The sequence below is a fragment of the Dipteris shenzhenensis genome, chromosome 3 (assembly GCF_047967505.1).
Source record: "Dipteris shenzhenensis isolate YYH24624 ecotype China chromosome 3, Dip_SZ_1.0, whole genome shotgun sequence".
Lineage (NCBI taxonomy): Eukaryota > Viridiplantae > Streptophyta > Polypodiopsida > Gleicheniales > Dipteridaceae > Dipteris > Dipteris shenzhenensis.
The window spans coordinates 47138680-47161982 of record NC_141598.1 but is presented as its reverse complement, the minus strand read 5'-3'; the positions used below and the strand labels follow the sequence as shown (position 1 = coordinate 47161982).

The 23303-nt window shown below is 44.7% G+C and overlaps 1 long non-coding RNA gene across 2 annotated transcripts in view; it reads left to right on the top strand.

Moving 5' to 3' along the window:
- The first annotated feature begins 1025 nt into the window (after positions 1 to 1025).
- LOC147903900 (uncharacterized) overlaps positions 1026 to 23303 on the top strand; it is a 47219-nt gene continuing 24941 nt past the window's right edge. Inside the window, exons 1-4 of one of the 2 annotated variants that reach the window (XR_015540781.1) lie at positions 1026 to 1767; positions 1855 to 1974; positions 2089 to 2342; positions 2439 to 2610. This is a non-coding gene — a long non-coding RNA (uncharacterized LOC147903900). Of the gene's footprint in view, positions 1768 to 1854; positions 2343 to 2438; positions 2611 to 23303 lie in introns of both variants that reach the window. The other variant, XR_015540782.1, reaches the window with a different exon arrangement.

Here is a 23303-nt window from a genome sequence, read left to right as displayed (position 1 = left end):
GAATGGTAAGATTCGGATCTATGTGGACTACTGTAACCTTAATGCCACAACAATTATAGACCCATTTCCTCTCCCATTCTGGGATACCTTTCTATAGGCTAGGGCACGACATGAGATGTATAGTTTTTTGGATGGATTTAGTGGCTACAACTCTCGAGGGGTCACCTCACAAAATTTTAGAATACCACATGCATTCAAAAAGATGGGTATTTTAATGGAACTTTTGGAAAAAATTTAACAGATTTACAATAATAGGAGGGGTTTTTTAATTCAAATTTAAAAAAAAATCCATTAGCTCATAAGTAAAGAGGCGTATCTTTATTGGGGGGAAATTTTAGTTGAGGGGTTTTGTAAATACCCTTTGAACGCACGTGATACCTAGGGTTTCTAAGGAGTACACCCCCCGAGCTACAACTAGATACCGATGGTAGAAGAAGACAGTGATAAGACCACATTCATTACGGAGTGGGGTGTTTCTGCCAGTAATGTGGACTGAAGAACGCACCACCAACTTTTTAGTCATGGATTCAAAAGGTATTTGTGTCCTACCTCACTAGTTTCGTGCAGGCGTTCTTGGATGACTTTAATGTGTTCAGAAAGAAGAGTGAGCATTTAGATCTCTTTACTAGGGGGCGTTTCACATCAGTCTGCTTGCAAAGCGGCGGTGTGACTCGGGGAGTGCGGTGATTGAACTTGGGAGTAGAGGTGATAACTTTACCAAAGCGGCCAAGCCGTTTCTGGGTGCAACCAATGATGAGTTAAACAACGGACTAGGCCCGTTTGTGAAAAGGGTCTAGAAGGACAAAATGGAAACCTCGGTTGGGGGCTACGAGGAGGACATTTGTGGACAAATTGGACGGGACTTTCCAAGGATCGACCTCGTACATACTACACGTGCTCGCTTTAATCTCATGCTGATCCTCCTCCCATGCTGATCCTCCTCCTTCCACGTTGCCCTTCATCCTCATTTTGCTCTCGCCTTCGCAATTCTTCTCCTCGCTCTTGCCTTCCTGGCTTCCCTTTCCCACACATCGCATCGCCTCCGCTTGCCTCCCTCCTTCCTCATAGTCATTTGTATTGAATCTGCATCCGCTTCCCAAGCTCCCCCACCGTGATTTGATGCACCTAGCTCCCCAAGCTCTATGGCCCGATTATGCATCTCCGCTTGGGTTGCGTCGTTACCGTCGTTGCTTAACCCTGCGCTTGTTTGGCTAGGGAGTTCCTTCAGACCCACGACCATGTGTTTGCTTCTCGGCCCTAGCAGGCTTTAACTGCGTTGCATCTGTACGAAGGTCCGGACATTTCGTTTGCTCCCTATGGCCCTAAATGGCGAAACCTGCTTACGTAAGCTCTGTATTCTTCAACTGTTTAGTCCCAACCGGATCAAATCTCTCCCTTCCGAGAGGATGAGACGGTACGGCATTAGTGCTCTCTTCCATCTTAAAACATTGTGAAGAGCGAAAGCTGGTGGACATGTAAAGATGTAAACATAACCCATGACTCAGATGTCGTTCAGGGAAGTAAAGAGATTACGTTTTTACTTCAAGAAAGTGGGCATACCTCAGTTGCTGGATTTACAAGGTTAATATGAACGAAGGATGATATCTCTTTCCAGGAGACTAGATGTTTTTTCTCAAGATTCTTCAAAAGCACATAAAAACGAGACGAAAACCCTACAAATGAGTGGACATTTTGGACGTGTCATTGCAGAAACAAAGGAATAACTTTGAAGAAATCGATGACGATACAATCAAGGCATTAATGTTGGTAAGTGCGCGAAATCTTCCATACAGATCTACGGCTACTAGCTAGCATAATGATAAGGAAGCTCCAACACCTTGGGAAATTGTGCAGGTCATGATCGCAGCTGGAACTGACTCCATCGCCGCGGCCTGGGCAATGGCTGAGCTCTGCGAAATCCATCTCTTTTGGAGAAAGCGCAGGCAGAGCTCGGTCAAGGTCGATGCGTGCAGGGTGCGTGGATGAATCGGATATCTCACACCTCAAGTTTCGTCAAGCTATTCTTAAAGAAACGCTCCGGTTGCACACAGTCATACCACGAATCCACAGAACTTTGATGTGTTGCAGGTTAGCATCTCGCCTTTGCTAGTGGATGCGTGGGCGATACCAGGGGATCCCAATCTGTGGGAAGAAGATGCATGAGCGGCTGGCCTTTGTTTTCAGGTAATTCCATTCGGATCCTCAAGGAGTTGCCCTGCTTATGCACTTGGCTTAAGCATGGTGCACACAAGACTACGATTTGAGATTGCCAGGTTCTCCCGAGTCCCGACCACCCTGCACGGAAATCAATCCAGCTTAACTTTGCCGACTGAGGAGCCAAGGTGAGAGATTCCCCCTTATCCCGAAATACGCGCTCCTACTAGAGTCCTGGTCCCTGGTCGCTGAGTTAGAACTTAGCACTAAATTTGGGCACACAGAGTTCCATTATCACCGCGCGAGCGCAATGATAGGGGGTCCCAAGGATCCAACCGATTCGCAAGAGTCATTTCGCATCACCCAGCCATGCTCCTGCAACGTTAGACGTCCATCAACCTTCATCTCTACAGACTCCGTCAACCTTTTCCTCAAGAGCCTCGTGTCAACCTCCAGGTATGCCTAAACGTGTCCTTATGATCTCTTGTGAGAATGTGTTGCCATGTCTTTATGTGCATCTGTGGGTGATCTGTCTATATTGTGTGTCTACGGTCAGTATTGGTTTTGTGTATGCTTGATTTTGTCTCGTGATTAGAAGAGAATGCGCTTTTAATTAGTTGCAACGCTAAGCTCCTTGAACAGAATCTATGAAGCTTGTACGCAAACCGAGACTGTTCATATAGGAAGAACTCCATCATCGGTGTCATGTTTGAGCCTGAACGTATAGGACAAGCACTACTCCGTTTCTTATTGAGCCATGGCCACTGCATCAATGGCTGCATTCTGCTTGCTCATTCCCTCTACGTCTCCCTCATGTAATTCTCTTCTACTTTCGCACAGTTCCAGAGAATAATCGTCTCCTCGGGATCAGTCCTCTATTCAAACCAGCCCTGCTAGCTGCACTTTCATTGTCAGTTTACCCCTCTGTGTGTGAGGGCCTTAGTCAGAGCATTGAGACAGTGAATGAGAAGCCTCGTCTCGAATACATTCGTTTCTTGGACCTAAGATGTGGCTGACAAGTATGCCATTCCAAGAGTTAACTACTCGACTTCATTTGCAATGGCATGCTGGATGCTTACAAACATTTAAGCACCGTCGTTGCTCGCACAACCAACCAACTCTCTAAAGAACCTTAGAGACTATTGCTCCTAATTTAAAATTCTCAAATTATAGTAAAGTATGGAGTGAGGGGAACGATCTCATATAAGGAGGTTCACTCTTTTATTATGTAGGCAGAGTAACTGTAAGCTGACTCCTACAAGATCAAGGGAAAATTGTGTTTTGAAAGGATATCTCCCTCAGTAAGGTAGGGTGGTTAGTTAACATGAATAGTCTATGCTAAGGTAAATCACCCATGTTCTTGTACATTGACACATAAATTAGAGCAAAGGCTTAGAGAGGGCATGCTTGTAGTTGAAATGATGTGTTAGAGCTTGGTGCTAGCCGAGTAGAAGGACCAAGGATATGCAATGCCAGACAAGTAGAGAGTGACCATGAGAGACGATGGGTACGCCTAGTGTTTAATTCATCCATACAACAAATAATTTGATTGCATTTTTCATTTTGAAGCAAATGGTGATAGTCTTCGCACCAAGCAAAGTTTAGGTCTTCCATAACTTAATTATCTCATGTAATCCATATCGGTATAAGAAATTAATAAATAGCTTCTTGACTAAAAATAATTCCAAGAGTGCATTATCAAATAGAACATGGATAAAGTATTTAGAACTATTCGTTTTTCTTATCAAAGTTTTTCTACCATGAGGCAAAACAAATATTGTCCTTTGGTTGGCTTCACATAACACTAACAAGTCAATCTCTGTCACCACAAAGTAGATGTCATACCAGGAGGTTCTTACTCTTTGTGTTTGTGAATGACATAGTTTTCCACCTATTAAAATACTTGAAGGTCATGCCTATGATTTTGGACTATCCAAATGAACTAAGCTCTCATAGGATGGCTTCCATTCAATCAAATTACTAGTGTGTTAACATCCACGGAGTACAGTTGCCAAATGCAAGGTAATCAGTGATTAGAGGTGACTAGGATTCATGAGTTACTTCAATAGTTGAAGCTAGGGAAGGAGTATAGTACAAGCTCAGGGAGTTTGAGTTCCAAATACCTCAACGGCGGCCAAAGATTGTAGGCAACGGGCACAAGTTGCAGGCTCCAGCTGCAAATTGTGGTTAAGTGCCTCGCGGGAGTCAAGCCGCAAGTAGCCCAAGATCGGCCTTGCCACTCCAGGTTTTAAGCCTTGTACAGGGGGTTTGAGCCCCAAATAGCTTAGGGCTTGGAGGTGCGAGGCTAACACAAGCGCTATTTGGGAGCTGATTAGGAGCACCTCCTAATGCCAGGCTTGTCCCAAGCGCTCTTATATGGTTAAGACAAGTGCTATTTCCGACAGTAGGGAGAGATGGAAAGGATAGCAATATGCCTTGGCACCCTAGAGGCCCAATAGCCTTTTAATATAAAGAAAAGGAGAGTGCTAAAAGGAAAAGGGTTGGCCCTCCCTTCAAAAGGTGACTTGTATAAAAGGCGGTCTTCATTGTTGTATGCGTTGGAATACAAGCTTCCTATTCTCTTCCAAGAGTGTCTTTGGGTGTTATCTTGTCTCCTTTGTAGTGTCTTTGTGTTTGCCACTCCATCCCCCTTCACTCCCTCTTCCCCTTCTCCTTCTCCCTCCCTTCTCCCCTCTCTTCTTCCCTCTCCCCTTTCCCTTCTTCTCTCGTGGAAACACACAGCGACAATCTGGAAGCCTCTTGCATGACACAAGTGGATGGCTCGTGCTTGCATTGCTCTCACAAGGAAGTACCTTGGAGTGGAGGCTCCAACGGCATCCCTTCAACATCCTCACGACACATGAGTCACCACCGAGACTACACATTTTTTGCACCGTTGCCGGGGAATGGAGGTATGCTTTTGCATTGCACTTACTTTCTTTCGTAATTAACCCATTGCACAAGGCTTCAAGCTTAACTTGGAGCTTTGATAGTGGAGTTGTAGGAGAGAAAAGAGTGAGAAAGTGTGAGTTTGGACGGAAAAATGAGTAATACTGTCATTTTTTATTGGAAAGTCATTTGAAGCTTGTTTTTTATGTTTTTTTTTTTGTTTTGAGTTGGTAGGAAGATAGTTTGAAAGATTGCTAAGGAGTGCATGATGTCAAAACTCACAAAAATTAACCAAGAATGATGAATCATGCTGAAGTTTGAAGTTGTTTTGTGTGTTAACACTCACCCCTCAAGAAATATTGCATTTTGACACTCAAATGTTGTTTTTCTTTCAAGTTTTTTTCATTGAGTAGGTAGACTAGGTAGTATAGCATCCCCCTAGCACAAAAAAACTTGAGCAAAAACTCCAAATCCTAACAAAAATCATCAAAAACCAGTTGGCAACATAGCGCTTTTCTATCCCCACGGGTCGGCGGCTTAGAGTTATCCCGCCAACCGTCACGATAGCCGTATCCCGTCAGTCAAACTTTGTTGACCCGTCACCATAGCGCTAACCCCACGACCTAACTTTTGACCACGATCTAATCCACCTCCCTAATTAAATGCATGTTAGAGTTACTTATCCCGCCGGTCTGACACTCGTTGACTCGTGCCATAGCGCCTATTCCCATGACCATCGCTATAACATTATCCCGTTTGACACTCAAATGTTGTTTTTCTTTCAAGTTTTTTTCATTGAGTAGGTAGACTAGGTAGTATAGCATCCCCCTAGCACAAAAAAACTTGAGCAAAAACTCCAAATCCTACAAAAATCATCAAAAACCAGTCGGCAACATAGCGCTTTTCTATCCCCACGGGTCGGCGGCTTAGAGTTATCCCGCCAACCGTCGCGATAGCCGTATCCCGTCAGTCAAACTTTGTTGACCCGTCACCATAGCGCTAACCCAACGACCTAACTTTTGACCACGATCTAATCCACCTCCCTAATTAAATGCATGTTAGAGTTACTTATCTCGCCGGTCTGACACTCGTTGACTCGTGCCATAGCGCCTATTCCCATGACCATCGCTATAACATTATCCCGTCGATCGATGCCTTAAGTTATCCCCACGTACGTTGTTATTTTCATATCCCACCAATCCATATATTCCGTCGACCGGCACGGTAAGCTCATCCCCGCAACCGTTCCCATTTTGCTATCCCCACGCCCGTCACTATAATTATTCCGTCGACCGGTGCGTTAGGCATTATACCACCGACCCCATTATCCCTCTAACCGTTGTCTTAAAAGCTCATCCCTACGTCCGTGGATATACCACCTGTGTCCTGTCCTGTCAAACATGTGTCACTACCTATCCCGTTGATCGGCGCGTTAGGCACTATCCCATCACACGTTGCTATATTGGTATCCCGTCGATCAGCACGTGAACTTATCCCTACGACCGTCGCTATAGAGCTATCCATATGACCGTGGGGATACCTATAGGGTAGTCTAGAATAAAAATTACATAACTACAGTTCGACCTAAGTGTGCCTTGTTAGAGGTCTCATACATGCACTTGTGGTCCGGAAGAATTTTGTCCAAGGATCCCGTGCTGGAAGACAGTGCTTCGAGCTACGCTCAACCCACCTTTCGTCCTAGCTGGGGATCAGTTCGATTTGGAAGCTCGATTCCAAGCTCCCACTCCGTAATAGGACCCCGACAGGAGGATCCATCCAGCTCCGACGAGACAGAGAGCTTAGACGAGGTAATGCAAGACTCCTCAGGTCCAAGGGCTTCGAAAGCTCCCTTCACTAGTGTGGCCTCTCCCAACTCTCCCGCTACTTTTGTAGCATCCAGGTTAAGAGGCACATTCTCCAACATGTTCGGACGTTTAGGTCATACAGAATCGGCAAACATAGAGAACCCCTTCGTCGTTATGTCAGTGGGAAGGAAACGTCAGCAACAACCAGCTCTTGAAACACAGATAGGGACTGAAACCACCTTTGTGGACCCCAAGACCTTCCTCCTTTGCAAGTCACCCTCAATGGGAACGCATGGATGATGAAGATCCATGGATGAGGGACTTCCGAGGACAAAATCCAGTTGAGGAGAGGCTCTCAAGGAGGGGCGTCTTATGAACCCCCAACCGTCCATGTGCCACTGACGTTTATCAACTATGTGGCCCCACAAGTTTCACCCTATTGCCCATTGCAGGGAACCACTGTGCCCATGCCCCATGACCCACCCCCTCCAGGAGTCCGACTATTTTCATCCGTACCTATTGCTCCAATGAATGTAGGCCTTGACGCATCCGTTCCAATGCCGGTACCAGCAACTCAATGGATTCCACCACCAAGGCTAGGCTTAAGGCCACCCCTACATCCTACTAGGCCCACAATGGCATTGCCTTCACCAACTACCCAAAGAGTGCTAACTGATGAGGCAATGTGCATCCTGGTGAATGCCCTAGGAAGGGGGGCCACACCACCTCCACCCGCCCTAGTGTTTCCCGCAGGGATCACGAATCCCTCAAGGAGCCGACCCATCCAAGTTAATGACCAAATTCCTTGGGGAAGGAGACCTGATCTCCCACATGGAGCGATTTGAGCAGATATGTGAAGCCTTTGGGGCTCTCGGAGATCTAGAAATGGCTAATGCGTTTGGTCGCAGGCTTGGATGGCAAAGCAAGCCAATGGTATAGGGCTCTCACCTCGGAAGAAAAAGTCAACTGGGAGACGCTGAGAAAAGCCTTCATTGTGGGGTTCTCCCTGAGTGGATGTAAATGGAATCCAATTAACCAATTATATAAGGTAAAGCAAAACGATAAGGAATCCCTTCGGGATTATATAGCTAGAATCAAGCACCTCGATTCCCGTTGCGAACCATACGAGCGGATGAGACAAACAATTGTTGCCTCGGTTTCTCATTGGATTGGCAGACCCGAAGCTGCACGACCACCTGATGGTTATGAACCCTACCTCCTTTGATCTATACAGCAAGGTGGCTATCCGTATAAGTGACAATATGATGGACAAGGCTAATTCGGATAAAACCGTGATTCCATGAGATAGCACCATCAGTCAGGTCTGCCATTGTGGAGACGATCAAGAAGGAGACCAACGAGCCCAAGGGCTTGGATATGAGTGAGCTGGCCTCAAATTTGATGACTCAGTAGGCCAACAGTGGAGGTCAAGAATCTCCAAGGAGGCGCCAAGCAACCCCCACTTGTTTCCATGGAGAGACGACGTCTGGTGTGGGGTATGCAATGGCAACCATCCCTCCAATGAGTGTCCTTGCCTGAGGGCAAGGCCAGTGCTCTAATGCGCACACTGTCATAGATGGGGAAACCACAATTTTTTTATTTTTTATTTTGCCGAAAAAACAGTGCTAATTAAACTTGGTACGGGACTGCGAGGAAAAGTTCGAGCATAGACTCAAGGCGAGCAGAGGGTCGGATACCATCCATCTAGCCCACCTGATTGGACACCGAGGAGAAAAGGCGCTCAAAGTGTCGGAAAAGGTGGAAGAAGAGGAATGTTTCACCTTTGATAAGTAAGAGGCTCTAGATATGATGCAAAAAATGTTCTAGAAGGACCGAGTATTGCAAAACCTACAGGAAGAAGGAGACCTTTATGGTTTTGAGGAACTCCTATTAGTGGGGAAAGAGTCTTCACAGGAACCTTGTGATAGTGCCGGGTTGGCTTCCTTCCTATCGACCGAGGTAAAAATGCCCATTTTCTCCCTGTTGAGAGGGAATCCCATCCTTTGGTGGGACCTATCCAATTGGATGAACAGACAATTCATGTCCTCAAGCCTTGCCATCCCTAAGGCCAACCAATCGTCGCTAGAGGAGGGGCAAAACTTACCCAAGGTTCCCATTAATAAGCTAGGACAATACTTCAAGGGTGATGACATGAACGCTGCTATCCCCATAACCTATCAACACCAAAAGGTTGATGCAATATTGTATGGGGGAGCGGGAGTGAGTATCTACCAAGGAATGCTGGGTAAAGTGGGGAAAACCTACACTCGAACAAACGCATCTGGTAGTGAAGTTGGCCGATGGTGAAACTCCAGAGTCCTTGGGAGTCCTCACTGGCATTATCATTAAAGTATATGGATTCATGAACCCCATCAAGGTCGTAGTCATGGACTTTCACCAAGCAGCCGAGATATGAGGCAGATCCTTCTTATGAATGTCCAGGCTCGTACATGACTCGCATACCGATAGCATCTCTATTTACAGCACAAGGAACAAATCATGCGAGTGGACTTGCACACCTACAAGGCCCACCCATTGTTAGGACACCTTTTTGCCGCGGCAGAATCTGACACAACCATCCGGACCACATCCTTGAAGCTATTCCAACACTGTGAGAGGGAAGAGGATGAAAAAGAGTCCAATGAATTCTAGTATGCACCTCTTCCCAGGCCAGAATTTTCTTAGAACTGGATGCACATCTTAGCCAACATTGATGTTCCAGAGAGAATAGGGTTCCAGATCACAACCCCCGAGCTCGAGGGAATGACCCTGGTGGTTCCCCTTAGAATGTTTAATATGCTCAAACCCCGTGAGGTGGGCAAAGAGATAGTAAGGGTCAAATCAGACTTCCACTGGCTAGCATACATAGGTGCCACAACCACTCACCATGAGTTCTCTTGCGATTGGGGAGCTAGGGTGAGTAAGATAACCTCCCCAGTTGGCTCTATAAGTGCAATGAAAGAGCCCCCTTTAGGTCCAAAACTCCCTTTATCCAAAAGCTCGACAAAGGCAAAAAGGACCACTTCTCCTACAGAAATAGAGGAGGAGGTTGAAGAGAAGGAAGACCTACGACAGGTACTAGCCCACTACAAGGCCTACATGATTGAGGATCGCAAGATCTTATACCAATAGGCCAAGAGATCTCGGGAAGATGGGTGCTCCCAAGGATATGACAGTCCAGCCTTGGTCAAGGTGGTAAACCTGGCTCCGGATGGGCAGGACTCCCAACGTGTATTCATCGTCATTGACAATCTCACCCCTAACGAGGAGAACGCTGTGATAGCTCTCCTATGAGAATACACAAATTGCATGGCCTGGAAATACACCGATATGAAAGGGGTGCCCACTGAGTGCAGCACACGATTCCCATGTTGGACGATGCCAGGCCGGTACGTTAACACCCCTACCCTATTAATCCCAAGTACGCGCTCATAGTGAGGGAGGAAATCTAGAAACTTATAGACGCGAGATTCATCTATGAGATCAAGCATACGGATTGGGTGTCACCTATCGTGATAGTCTTGAAGAAGAATGGAAAAATTAGAGTATGCGTGAACTTGAAAAAAATGAACGTTGCCACCAGGCGTGACCACTACCCCTTGCCATTCACGGAACATGCCTTGGAAAGGGTAGCCAGAAAGGAAGCCTATAGCTTCCTAGACACATTCTCTGGATACAACCAAGTGTCCATCGCGTCGCAGGATCAACATAAAACAACCTTCACAATCGAGTGGGGTGTGTATGTGGCTAGAGTAATGATATTCGGGTTGACCAATGTGCCTGCCACCTTCCAATGGATGATGATCATGGTCTTCAAGGAGTACCTAAGAGACTTTGTGAAAGTCTTCTTGGATGACATATGCATGAGCTTGACGTGGGATGATCACGTGAAATATCTAAGACTCGTCCTAGAAAAGTGTTGATTATACCGCATATCCCTGAATCCTCTTAAGTGCCAATTTTGGGTCAAACATGGTGTAATTCTTGGCCACATAATGTCCCAAAATGGAATCTCCATGGACCACAACAAAGTCAAACTCATCTTGGGATTTCAGTTGGCAAACTCAATCTAGAGGAGTTGGTGGAATTTTGAGGACATCAATTGAATCAATTGGCAGAAGATTGCCTTGAAAGTTGACACACTACACAAGTCATCCAAGAGATAAGAAAAGCATGGTTTGACAGAAACATCAAATTCAAATTGTTCAAGGAAGGAGATTGGGTATTTATGTTTATTACAAAATTGGGAAAGTTCCCGAGAGAATTACAATAACAAGAGGGGTTTTTTAATCAACTTTAGAAAAAAATCACTTAGTTGTTTTTATTGAGAAGAAAATTTTAGCTGAGGGATTTTTAAAGAAGCCCGAACTCAAAATAACCACAAATTGCAGACCATGCAATAGGGATGAACAAGATGCCAAGACGACAGGAAGAACAGGAAGTCAAAGAGACCATGATGCCAGAACAGGAAGTACAAGACAACCCAAAAGAACAGATGCCAAAAATTCAAGAGAGAACACCTCTAATGGGAGAAAATCCCATGGACTCACCATAACAACAAAACTCACGATAGTAGTCACCACCTGTACAAGAAAAGCCAAATCACAGGGAAAAGAGCCTCGAGGAAGTTGAAGAGGATCCAATCATATTCATAGATGCAAATGAGATAATTACCCTTCTACAAAGGTTTCAAATGCAACATAGATAGCAGTATAGTAGGATGGAGAAGGTATACTTAGAATGGCAACAACTATAAGAAGAAAATGATGTTTTGATTGAATAAAATCAATGTTTAAAGCAAGATTACAATACAAAGTGGATGAACAAAAATTGCTAACACAACAACATGAGAAAGAAAGAGTTGAGCTACATCAGGATGTGGAACAACTAAAAATTAAACTAGTGGAGAATCAACAGACAGATGTGGCACTCAAAAAGTGGTTAGTACAAATTTAGCAAGGGCTATTAATAGTAATGGGAAATCTAACAAAAGAGCATAGTAAGTTCTTATTTGAAAATTTACTATTGAAAGAGAAACTAACAGCAGTTGCCCCAATTGAGGACTACCTTAAGACCATGCAGGAGGAGGAGGAACTAGAAATTCTGGGAACTTTTATGCCTCCAGTGGTAGTATCTAAGATGCATGATAAACTCATAAAGCAAAATTTATCTAGATTTTTATTGAATAAGGAAGTGTAAGAATTGAAGAAGGAGATATACACATTAAAGACCAGGTTGACCACGACAAAAGAGTCAGAGCCAACGGGTTTCCTAGTCCATGAAGATCAGAACACCCAATTAGAGAGGGGACTTAGACCTCCTCAACAAAATTTCTATCACCTATTAAATCTTTTCTTGCATTTGCAATAGTAGATCTTATAGACCCAATACCCCTGACAAAATAGATTTCAGCAGTAGAGTGCTTGATAGACAATGAAGCAACCCACACTTGAATCATGGAAAAAATAGAGTAAATGAAAGATACTGCTACATAAATATATGATATTGAGAATGTGGACACATATCTTAACATTACTCATATGGACAAATCTTCGGACATTTTAGTTCAGAAAATAACAACACTTACCAATGATTATCATGCCTCCATATGGCACCAAGCCTCCATATGCCTCCATATGGCACCAAGACTTGAAAGATTTTGGATATATTGATCCGTTGCCAGCACCTTCTCTTGGTTTATAGGCCAACATGAAAATTTGGAATAAGATAGTCCATGAGAAATCTTAGCCCTAGATATGCAAGAGATAAAGGAACATCTTGATTGAAATAAGTTGGTGGTGATGCAACTTTCCATAAATGACTGGTGTAAATAATAGTGATTGGGAAGGAAAATGTGGAATTTTTGGGGAGGTTTTCAATCAGCTCTCTCTTGATTAGTTAATGGAGGAAGACAATGGACTTTGCAAAAAAATCACCCAATACAATGAGAAATTTGTGTGTGTATTCCAATCCCCCACTTCTAGTTGGGCCTTTCCCCCCTGATAATTTGGGTTTAAAATGTTTCTCTATACCAGAAGCATCCTCATCCAATGTGATGCAACATTGTTTTTATGACCTTGAGGGGCTGTCTGATGATGTTCAAGAGACTACTTTTTCAGACCAATTAAAAGTTGTATTTCTTTAGGAAACATGGTTTTTACAATTTTATTTTCACTAGAGCTAGATCCCTTTATCATAAAAATAGACGAACTAATCACTCATTCATTTTTACATAACATAAATTTTGTTATCCATAGACATCCCTTTGTACCCCTGTTATTACCTTTAAAAAGTGTTGAAAAATAATTCCTTTAAGAAACATCCCTCATAATCACTCTCAATGTAATAATATAATACATATATAATTACTTATTAAACACATATATCAATATGACAAAAACTTTCTAGTGTTTCTATAGCATAAATAACAAGATATTTATGGATATGTTTCTATAACTTGTGCTTATATATCACTCTCATAAAATACATGTAATAAGATTTTATAAAATATAATGGCATAGATGTGCTCAAATGGGATTTTCCAATCAATTTCAGTGGTTGAATGACTATATTTGGACATTGGATGTGAAAGTTATATCACTTTTAAAAGTGTTGTCCAAGGTAGCGAAGCTACCTTGATGGCTTACTTCAATGAGGTTTCTTTGGAGAAACCCTTTGATGAAGATAGGTTGAGAGAACATTTTCAATGTCACCCCCTATTAAGTAAAAGTTATAAGAAGGATCATAAGGGAATTTTCATAGAGATGTCTACTCTACATGTGGATTTCTTCAAAAGCCATCCCATTATGTTACTCACCATTCCCAAAGATTCATGTAAATATTTTTGTATAAAATAGGCACTGCTATAATACTTTGCATATTTCTAAGTGAAACTATGTTTTCTTCCGATCCATTTTTGCCATATTTTTACATAGTTGGAATTATTTTTTTTTCCTTCTATCGGACGCTCAAAAGATTTGCTCGAAAAATGGTCGTCCCCGAGCTTTTGAAATTTTGCCCAAGTCCATCGTCGTTCCATTGGCATGTACAGTGGGTGGATCTGGCGATCGACGTGGGCACTGCAGTAGTACTGCCAAAACTGCTCCATTTTGAGGAAGGGAATGTGCGAGCGAGATTGTAGACCAGCGTCGGCATCGGTTTGTGTGACTGGAGCATCGGGGATGAGGTGGTATCCTTCTCTTATGCGCTTTGGATGTGCGCATTGCCAGTCATCATCAAAAGATTGGGTGATGAATTGTGTGAGGGGACGCACGTCTAAGATTTCGTAGAGGTGGAGGTGAGAGCTCTCGAGTTGGCGCTTCCAATGGTGCATAAGTGCACTATCTGGCAGTTCTTGAAATGAATGCAAGTCGAGGGGCCACTGTACATGTTCAAGCGGAGAGAAGGGAGGAGCTTGCGGAGCCTCATCATCTTCAATAGGCATGGGTTCCTCTTGTGCTGTGTCTATTGGCGTTATATTGTCGGCCGTCTAGACAAAATTGGCTGCCTTGAGCAACGTGTTGAGAGCCTCTTCACGGAGGTCAATTGGAGCCATAGATGAGATGGACGGGGAGGTCTCGTGCTATGTGGTGGTGGTGTTAGAGACATTGAAAGAATATTCAGACACATTGGTGCGAGGAAGGGGAGGCGGGAGAGGTTGGGTGGCTTGTTGGGTGGGATGCAGAGGAGGTGGTTGTGGGATTTCGACAGGGGGGGCGGTAGAATTAAATATTAAGATGGCTTCTTGCCCTTCCTCCTCGGCTACTTCCTCAGGATATGCTACATGTATTGTTTCAAAATTGCTCACTAAGGACTCAAGTGAGTCTTGGAGAGCTTGTAGCACCCGGTTAAAGAGGATTATAATGCCGACGGGATTGTAGGTGGTAGACTAGTAAGCCGCAAGATGCCCTTGAGATTGTATTGTTGCGGAGACTTAGCCGTAGGTCTGCATACAATTAATGTCGGCTTGCATACTTTCGGGGGTGCAGACCCATAGGCTGAGTTTCTGGGGCTTTCCTAAGTACATCACATCATTGTCTACTAGATAACTAGTCGACTCCGTGATGATCCGGCACCCAGGCTTGGAAATTGAGCAAAATGGGATGGGCAGCGAGAGTTTGAAGGTCAGAGGGGCGGAGAAGAGAGAGACTAGATGGCTGAAGATCTAATGAAAAATAGGACATAGCGAGAATGGGACGGCTGATCGGGATTGCGGTGGAGGATTGTTTGGAGGGCGTTAAGAGTGGGGCTATGAGATCTAGGTGGAATATAAGATTTTCAAAATCACGGAGTGCATCGAAGTGCATTTGGAGTGTTTGGGGGATAGTGCGTGGTGCGAGTGTGTATGTGGCTAATTGTGCGGAGACCTCCCTGTACATCCGGAATTCTTGTTGCTCATGGTCTTCCAACCCTGAGTCTTCTGGGTGACCCGGGGTATGTTGCTGCTCATTCTGCTCTTGAAGGGACACCGTCAGTGCCCATTCCTGCACCAAGAGATCCTGTAATGTTTGGATCTGGCATGCGTAGATCTCCTGAGTCCTGACGTGCTGTGCTTCTGCCTAAGCCTTTTGCTCTAATGCTATTATGAGGCCGGACTCTACTTTGTCGGCCTAGTCCATGAGCGTTTGGATCAGGTATTCGTTGAAGGAGAGCTCATCCTTGAGCTTTGAGACTGCCAGCTCTAGCTCTTCAACCTTTGTTCTCAGTACTCATTTGCTTTGTCTAGGGCTGTTGCCATGTGGCTTAGGCAACGACCATCATGGTGTGGCTGTCGCGTGCAGAGAGCTGTGCCTAGAGGAGGGTTGCTGAGAGGCCTGTTCTTTCCTCCTCTAAAGAATTATCTGTGCCACCTGTGGGAGCTATGCTATTGCTTCGAATAAATTTTGCTCCATTTGATCGGCACGAGAGAGCTGTTTGGCTGTCATGTGGCTGTAGCCACTTGTTGGCCGATAGTGAGGCACGTTGCAAAATTATAGAGTCCCTTGAGAACGGGGCATTGTTGAGGCCGAGACCTGGGGCACAACAGGGGTTTCCGGAATAGCTTGGGCTCCTTCCTGGGTGGAGGCCAATCGTGACCGTTTCATCACCTGGGAGGTCATCGACCAATATGGGATCTTGTTGTATCCTTTTGCCCTTGTCTTGAGGGTTCGCTTGCTAGAGTCGTAGTTGATGGTTTAGGAATTCCTGCATTTGTCGATCCTCGTATTGTACGAGTAACTGATTGTGGTTTGGTTGCACAAGACGAGCACAAGACGGCTTGTCGGAGTGGCACTGGGCTCTGTTCTCGCTTGCTTTGGATTGACCTCTGCTTCTTCTTGCTTTGTTTGTGCCTGTCCCGTGGTGGACTTTTCGGCCAACCTGTGGCCGATAGATGGATGTTGCTGCAGCATGTGGTAGAGAATTGGCATGTAGAGCATCGGGTTGCCGATGACCTCTCCATGTGTTTCTGTCCAATTTGTGACCTAGGGTCTACCAGCTGGCAACAAAATATTCGGCCAATTGACTGGTGGTGGTCGGTGTGCCTTACTTGCATCAACCACTGCAGGGCCCTTGCTAGTATTTCCACCTCCAGCTTGATAGTTTATGTGAAGTGGATGTGCCATTTTCTTTTCTTGCGGTTGTAGTGGCAAATTTTACTGAGGACCTTGGGCATCTTCTTCTTTGTTGCATACTTGTTGCTGACGATCGACATGCCTAGGGTGGCTCGTACCATGTCCTGATTGAGGTGGTAGAAGTGGGGAGTGCCCGTTGCATCTCGAAGGATGCCCATATTTGTATTGGAGCTGTAAGCCTAGAGGAACTCTCGCAAGAGCCTCATATCCAAATGGCACGGAAGGCGATTTGCCACTGCGCCCATAGTGCATCTTGCACTGCTTGCTCCTTTAGTGCTGCATAAGTTGCTGTTGTGTCGTAATGAAGGGTATAATCATGCCCCTCATAGGCGTTGTGAGAGTGGATGGAACATGCATCTAGTTCTTGGAGTCGGGTCTCCCTGAGCGACGAGTGCGTTTATGAGCGCACGACTTTGTACTCTCCTTGGGTGGGAGTCAGGGTGCGCTCTCTAGACATCCTTCACAGGAAGGTGCCTACTGTTGTCGGACCCTCCTGGGTGGTATGTCGCATAGACACTTCCTCCTCCGCTTGTAAATCCTTGATTGGAAATTCGGAGGGCATGCAAATGTGGCCGAGGGCGTACTTCGTGAGTCAGAGGGACCGGTGGCCTGTGGAATAGGAGGTCGAGGGTGGAGTCCAAGCTTCGTCTCAAACTCAAAGAATTCATTTCCCGGATCCATGGGGAAGAATGAGGGCAAGTGAGTGATGAGGGAATCGGTGGAAGAGGTGGAAGAGGAAGAGTTTGAGGACATAAACTCATTGTTGGATGGCTGTGTGAAAGAGGGTAGGGGGTTGTGAGAATTCTGATAGAATTTTAGCAGAGTTTGGGAAAAATTGCTATGGCGACGACCCGATGGGATAGGGCTCCTTTATATAAGTTTTGCTATCCCCATGGTCGGCAGGATGGCATAAGGCGACGATCGGCGGGATTTGTGGATAACGACGATCGACAGAATACGGCTATGGCAGCGATCAGTGTGATCTGTGGACGACGACAGAGGTTGGGGGGATGTTAGGGTTGAGGAGGTGGATTGGAGCCTGGACTCCAAAGTGCAGGATCGCATCGTGTCCTTCTTCTTGGCACATACGCCTTTAACAGAGACATCTCTGAAGCAATTAGGGACTCCTGTGTTGCCTGGATTCCTTCTGGTCATTGGTTCCGATTGAAGTAGCATTTAGCACAGAGAATAGCCTCTTGTATTTGCTGTTCATGGCTTTATTGAGTGGGTGATGGCAATGGTGGCGTAATGGGCAATTGTAGCGGGTTGCCACCGCAGTTGACCCTCTGCTCCTTTCGGGGTCAGACTCTTTTCGAGGGGTTGCTGTTTGGAGGGTTGGAGGTGGATAGAGCTTGAGGTCCGCCCTCCCATAGAACTTCTTTGTCTTAGGCCGGCGAGGGTGCAACTGAAGGAGCAGGGCTTGGTTCACACAGCGGGATTTACCACAGTTCTATCACCATTCGTGAGAGAAGCTGTCCGGGCTTGCCAACCGATTCGACAGTTCACGGCGTAACACCAGGTGCTTCCCAATATGATCTGTTCGTCAGTTGCTTATGTGCAGAGAACATAAAAGCGTATTTCTACTGCTTGGGGGAGAACCGTTAGACTTAAGTTCACAAAACCCAAGGTGCTTATGAGTTGGCCATTGATAGCCCTTACTGAAGCGACAGTGAGGTTTAGGGGCACCTATAGCTTTTCCCATACCTCGCGAGAGATGAAGTTGTGGCTCGCTCTCAGATCCACAAGTGCTCTGATACGCATGATCGATCCTTGCAGTTGAACATGTAACCTAGCTGGTTCTATCGTTAGTTCATCTGCTAGTCCTCGCTGTTCAAGCGTTGCTTTAAGTACTGCCATTTGCTTGTGCTATCTGAGCTTAGTGTTATGTGCTATGGCTTCTTTGATGGCCTGGCGTTTCATCCTGGCTACCTCGGCCTTGAGTTCTTTTTCTCTATGGATGCCTTGAAGGGTAGGACGTGTGAGTGGTCTGTAGTATCTCCTTAATTTGCTCTCGTTAAGGTAGTCATCCATTTCTATTTCATCAAGGGTAGCTATTCGGCACGCCCCTTGTGGAGTGATCTCAACCACGTGATAGGGACCCATAACTCGGTACTTGAGCTTGCACTTCATATTGCGGATGCTGTAGAGGAGTGCCAAATCACCCTCTACAACGTCTTTGTTCTTGAGGTTGTGGTCGAACCACTTTTTGCTTCGGGCCTTCTCCACCCAGAGGCAGTAGGCTGCACAACCTTATTTCTTCTAGCTTTTCAAGGTCAATTAACCATTCTACCAAAGCATTCTCCATGAGCCTTTCTTTGACAGTAAGGCGGAGGCTAGGCACTACATCCTCCATCGGCATCACCGCCTCCACCCCAAAGGCTAGGCTGAAGGGGGTGCAGTGCGTGGCCACCTTATAGGATGTTCTATAGGCCCATAAGGCTGCAATGAGCTTATGCTCCAAATTGGTGTGACTGGCCTCTACTATGTAAGTTATGATCTTACAACAAGTTTTATTGGAGCTCTCAACCAAGCCATTCGCCCTAGGATAGTATGGCGTTGACTTCCTATGTATGATCATGAATTCACTATTCCGTTGAGAAAATGACTTCCTTGGTCGCTGACTAGCTCTAAGGGACATCCGAACCACGTGATAACTTGTTCATGTAAGAATTTGGCGGTGGATCTCGCATCTGCCTTCACGGTGGCTCTCCCTTCTACCCACTTGGTGAAGTAATCTGTGGCCAAGATGATGTATCTGGCTCCGGTTCATTTAGCTGCTGGACTTATGGGTCCAATAAAATCGATGCCCCATTTCTCAAAGGGTTGATCGGTTAAGATTCCGAATAAAGGGCATCATGTCCACCTTATGTGGGATTTGCACACGTTGGCAGGGGTCGCACCGCTTGGTGAATTTGGCTGTCTTTGAAGAGAGTCGGCCACTAAAGGCCAGCTTGGAGCACCTTGTGTGCTATAACATCAGCGGCAAAATGCCCTCCTACAATTCCAGAGTGGGCTTCCTCGAGCACCTTGATGTATTCATGCTCGCACATACATCTTTGCATGATGCCATCCTTGCCCATGCGGTATAGTTGGCCTGCAATTAGCTGATACAATGCTGCATCCTTAATGAGTTTGCGGGATCTATCTTTCCTAAGAGCTTGGTCCAAGGGTAGGCCGTTGGCCAAGTAGTGACCGACCTCGGTGGCCCATTCAGGTATGATGTCGATGAGGAAGAGGGAAGCGTCAAGGAGGTCATCTTCGACTCCCATCAGGGCTTCGTCGTTTGGGATTCTTGATACGTGGTCGGCTAGGACATGGTCCTTCCCCTTACGTACATCGACTGTGAAGTCGAACTCCAAGAGGATTAGCATCCACCTGGTGATGCGTCCCATCATGCATGGCTTGTTGACCAAGTATAACAATGCTTAGTGGTCCACCATGAAGAAGACGAGCTTGTTGGCCCACAAGTAATGCCTGAACTTCTTGACTAAAAAGACCATGGCCGGACCTTCCCTCTTGGTTGTTGTGTAGTTGACCTCGGCCTCATTCAATTGATGACTCGCAAAGTACACCCGGTAGTCCAGATTATGCTCCCTTGGTTGCGCTAGCACACCCGATAGCAAAGTTGGAAGCATCGACGTGGAATATTAGATCCCAGTCAGGTGCTCTCAACACCGATGTGGTGGCTAGGGCTAGTTTGAGGGTTTCGAAGGATTTTTTGCATTGCTCGGTCCACTCCAAGGATACTAGCAGATTGTATAATTGGCGGGCTATGTTCGCATAGAACAAGACGAACCTTCTGTAGTAGCCCATGTGGCCAGTGAATCGTTGGACTCCCTTTGCGTTGGCGGTCACAAATTCCATGGGCACTACCTCCTCAACTCCATAAACTAACTTGAAGGGTGTCATTCCCATGCTTACCTTGAATGCTGTTTGGAATGCCCACAACGCTGAATCCAACTTAGTCCGTTTCATTTTTTGAAACTATCAATTTCAAAATCTACTTCATGATTTTGTTAGAACTTTCTACCTGTCCGGCTTCTTGCAGGTGGTATTTTAATACAAATTTTTAAACAATCATGTGAACTTTTGTCAGGTGTTTTAATGATTCTATTTAGAAAGACTTCTCCTTAATCTAATACTAACTCTATTGGACATCCAAACCGCATAATGATGTTGTAGATGAAAATGTCATGCAGAGCTTGTGCCTCTACCCACTTAGTAAAATAATCCATGGCTACCAAAATGTATTTGTTCCCAATTTGTTTTGCAGCTGGTTTGAATGGCCCCACAAAACCTAAACATCTTTTTTGGAATGGCTCAGGCGGAAAGATTGGGTTGAGTGGCAATCTATCGGCATCCAATGGTAGTCCATCTCTTTAGTAGTACAAGCATTTCTTTTCTAGAGTCTTTGATTACTTTTGGTCACCACAATTTGTCTTGAAAAATATTTTTTGTTAATATCGCATCACCAACAGAATGGCCACTCGATGCCCCTTGAAGGGCTTTCTATAAAACAACATGCTACTCATGGTCCGAGACGCATCATGGGAGTATTTGATCTATTTCCCTTTTATACAAAGCTCCTGTGGTGATCATGAATGGTATGCTTTTGAGAGCCAGTTTATGCCTCCTTGTGAAACTTTCAGGAAACACTCCATCTGTTAGGAACCATAGCATTCTGTCATACCAATCTATTCCATGAATAGCTTCCACTTGGAACAAAAATGCATCTGGTAGGTCATCCAGAATTCCTTGTCTTGGGTGTTCCTAAGACTCCAATGTGGTTCTGCGATCAGATGTTGTCTTCCTGGTGTGTGCACTATTTTGTAGTTGAATTTTTGTAAAGGAGGATCCATCTTGCTATTCTTTTGGATGGTTGTGGCTTATTGACCAAATATAGTAATGCTTGGTTGTCAACATGAAAGACCACTACATTGCCCAAAATATAATGCCGGGTTTTTTGCAACGCATATACCATACCCAAGCATTCCTTTTAGTGACTGATTCCTTTTAGTGACTGAATAATTCCGTTTGGCTGGTGATAAGGTATGGCTGGCATAGTAGATTGGCTGAAACAAAACCTTTTTCAAGGTTTTCATTAAGACTACCCCTATGGCAATGTCGGATGCATCTAAAAAAACATGAAAATCTTGGGTCCACTCTGGTGGGATGAGGATAGGTGCTACTACCAGCATTTTCTTAAATAGACCAAATGCTTTTTTGCTACTTCGCTCTCCAAACAAAATGTTAATTTTTCTTAACCAATCTTGTTAGTGGTCGACAAACATAGGAAAGATATCTGAGAAATTTGTTGTGCCATTTTACTTGCCTAATGAATTGCATAATTTCTTTGGCATTTTTTGTATTGTAGCAACCTTCCTTGGATCAATAGCCATCCCTTTGGTGGCTGAAATGATGTGTCCAAGTAAGACACCCTAGCGGACTGTGCATGCACACTTCATAGATTCCAACTCAAGCGAGACTCCTCACATTTTCAAAAATAGAGCCAAAGTTGTTCAATGTGTTCACGTTTTCTGCCAAACACACCGAAGTCATCTAAAAACACTCTCGTGAAAGTGGTGAGGTATGGTGCGAAAATCTTCTACATCCATCCCTGGAATGTGGGTGGCACATTTTTCAATCCAGAATTTATTATATTACTTGCAAACACAATATTCATCTTTCTCCACCATATAGATATGATGATACCCACTGGTTCCATCTAAAAATCTATACACTTTATGGCGTGCTCCTGCTTCCAGCATAATGTCACAAAAAGGTAGAGGAAATAGGTTGGTAATAGTGGTTGTATTCAATGGGCATTCAATTTTCTATAGTCCACACAAACCTGCAATTTGCCATTTATCTTAGGGACTATGACTATTGGGGAAAGCCATGTCACTTTCTCCACAGGGTATATGAAACCTACTTTTATCAATTTATCAATTTCTTATTTGACCAACTTAGCACAGTTAGAATTCATTCAATACCTCTAATGCACACTTGGAATTTCATCCTTATTTATATTTATGCGGTGAATACACAAGCTCGAATCTATGCCCTTCATGTCAGTGTATTCCCAGGCAAAAATTTCTTTAAATTCCATTAATAATTGCATCAATTCTATTTTGAAATTTCCTTCCATATGTATACTGAGTTTTTACTGTTTGTGAATTTTCTGACGTGCCCAAATTCAATTCTTCCAACTCGTCTACTTTTACCCTTGTTGTTTTCTCCATCTACTCCTCATAGGCTTCTTGTGCTTTACAAATGACATCCTTGCCCCATTTGTATTGGGTGGAGTCTTCATCCAAATCTTCTTATTGGGTGGAGTCTTCATCCAAATCTTCTTCAGGTTCCGGAGTGATATGCTCTTTTTTGGACTTCATCTAGTTCTACCAACATGACTTGATAGGCTGTCACTACTTTAGTTGCATGTCGTTGTGCAATATGACCTGCATTGACTTCAAACAGTGGCACAATGGATAGATTCACATCCAAAAATTCTTGCTCCTCCTCCTCATCCATTTTTGACAGCATATTGACACATTGCGCAATCAATGGTCTATCTTCTTTTTCCAGTACCACCTTTGAGACCATGTCTAGGCGGAGTTTCTTTTTCCCACTTCGGACTCTAATCTTTTACCTTGGCTATTTTAAACCATGGCCTTCCCAATAGCATTGGGTATGAAAATCCTCCCTTTTCTATCTTAACGACCACAAAATTTACTTTAAATGACCTGTCTTGAATGATAACTTGTTGGTTTTGAACAATACCTAGTGGTTAAACTCATCTTTGATAAGCCATTTTGACCTAAAAAGGTGCTTCATACAACTCCGT